This window comes from Herpailurus yagouaroundi, unplaced genomic scaffold (genome assembly GCF_014898765.1).
Source record: "Herpailurus yagouaroundi ecotype Mexico unplaced genomic scaffold, PumYag 181, whole genome shotgun sequence".
Classification (NCBI taxonomy): Eukaryota; Metazoa; Chordata; class Mammalia; order Carnivora; family Felidae; genus Herpailurus; species Herpailurus yagouaroundi.
The window spans coordinates 35,673,721-35,675,799 of NW_024412412.1; the positions used below are offsets into that span (position 1 = coordinate 35,673,721).

Below are 2,079 nucleotides of genomic sequence, written 5' to 3' on the forward strand. Positions count from 1 at the left end.
GGCCCGCCCCGCCTCGGCCCGCCGGGGCAACCGCTGCCCACCGCCCCAGCCCCGGCCCGGCCTGGCCCGGCCCGGCCCGGCGTGGTCGGGAAGGAGGCCGGGCGCCGACGTATTTCGCCCGTGGAGAGCCAGGGGGGACGCTGAAGCCCGGCGTCGCAGAGGAGGGGCGCCTTCAAGTGCTGCCAGGGCTCTCTGGGGAGCCAGATGGCAGCGAGAAGGGCGAGTGGGACCGGGAGGTTTCTTCCTCCCGAGGAAGACAGGCTTGAGAACGTCTGTGGATCCTGTAAGTCTCTAGATGCCCCTACCCCCGCCCTCTGCCCAACACAGTAGCCACTGGCCGCATGAGGCTGTGGAGCCCTGAAACAAACGCGCTAGGCCTGATTGAGATGTGCCGAAGGTCAAGTACACCTCGGATTCTGAAGACTTAGTACACAAAGAAAATGTAAAATAGCTCTCTGATGATGTTTGATGTTGATTACCTGTTGAAATCGTAATATATTAGATATATTGGGTTAAACGGACTAGATTATTAAAATTAATTTCCCTTGTTGCTTGTTCCTTTAAGTGGATACACCACTGGTGCAGAGGTTCTGCAGAGGAAGCCACAACTGGCCCGGTTGCCCTTCTAGCAGCACCAAGGAAAGAAACAGAAGATGGGTCTCCCATGTTGAGGCGCCCCCTACCAGGGCAAGGTGAGCCCAAGAATTACACAGGCAGAACCCTCAACAAGAGCAGGGTTTCCTGGAACGTCTGGAGCAGCAACTCTTGACAGTTTAAAGCCCATTTTCCCTACCACCTCCACCTCCAACCCTCAGGAATGGAAAGATCTTTCTGAGAAGAGGGCTGATATCTGTTCAAAATGTATTTCTGCTGACCACTGACATCTGATGAGAGGGTGAGGGGTAGCCTCTATCACAAAGCTGTAGGACCTAGAGCTGGGGGGAGGGGGTCTTGGGGCTTCACCGCACTAGCCCTGCCTTTTGGGCTCCATTTACCAGTCAGGCTGAGGCCCAGGAGACAACGACCTGTCCAGAGATGGCTGTGTACCCTGGAGTGGAGCCTGGAGTCCAGGCTAAGTCACGAGGGGGGGTGGGGGGGGCAGGGTTCTGCCCAGCCCATCCAGAGCTGGCATTTGGATCTCAGTTCTCTGACAACTGCTTGGGAAAAAGAGACCTTTTAAAATAGTCCATCTGCAAATGGGCCCCTGTGAGGAGCCCTATGGGAAAGAAGAGGAAGCTTTCAGGCCAGAATGTGTAAGAACAAAGGGAAGAAACAAGCCTGTTGTGTACAGAGAGGCCACCTGGAGAGGTGGAGACCTGAGTCCAGTCCTGCACTGTGTTTTTCTGGGCCAGCTTCCTCATAGGTAAGGGAAGCAGCTGAATGGATTAAATCAGCTTTCCCCAAGAAACTCTGAGATATAGTGAAAGTGCATCAGGAATTCATAACCTTTCATTTGGCTTCACTTTAAAAATTTTGTCTTAGAACTTCTAATAAATGTTAGCGGAAACATGTGTTATATGCCAAAAGTGTTGGAGCCCACTGATGTACAGTTGACCCTTGAATAACATGGGTTTGAACCGTACAGGTCTGCTTATACATGCATTTTTTTAGATACAGTGCAACACTCTATCTGTAATTTCTCATCCTTAAGATTTTTTCTTTTTAAAAAAAATTTTAAAAGGTTTTTTATGTGTGTTTTTGTTTTTTGTTTTAATGTTTATTATTTTTGAGAGAGAGAGAGAGCACACGTGGGGGAAAGGAAGAGAGAGAGAGGGAGACACAGTATCCAAAGCAGGCTCCAGATTCTGAGCTGTCAGCACAGAGCCCGACACGGGGCTCAAACCCACAGACTGTGAGATCATGACCTGAGCCGAAGTCGGACGCTTAACTGACTGAACCACCCAGGTGCCCTTATTTTTTTGGTGTGTGTGTGTGTGTATGTGTTTGTAATCTCTGCACCCAATGTGGGGCTAAAACTCACAATCCCAAGATCAAGAGTTGCATGCTCTTTTGACCAAGACAGCCAAGTACTCCTCTCCCTTGTGATTTTCTTAATATTTTCTTTTCTCTAGCTTACTT

At 50.3% G+C, this 2,079-nt stretch overlaps 1 long non-coding RNA gene across 1 annotated transcript; it reads left to right on the forward strand.

The window, feature by feature from the left end:
• The first annotated feature begins 8 nt into the window (after window positions 1-8).
• Window positions 9-1,684, forward strand: LOC121039891 (uncharacterized). Its single transcript, XR_005795040.1, has 2 exons — window positions 9-283; window positions 566-1,684. It is a non-coding gene; the product is annotated as an uncharacterized LOC121039891 (long non-coding RNA).
• Window positions 1,685-2,079: the final 395 nt, after the last annotated feature.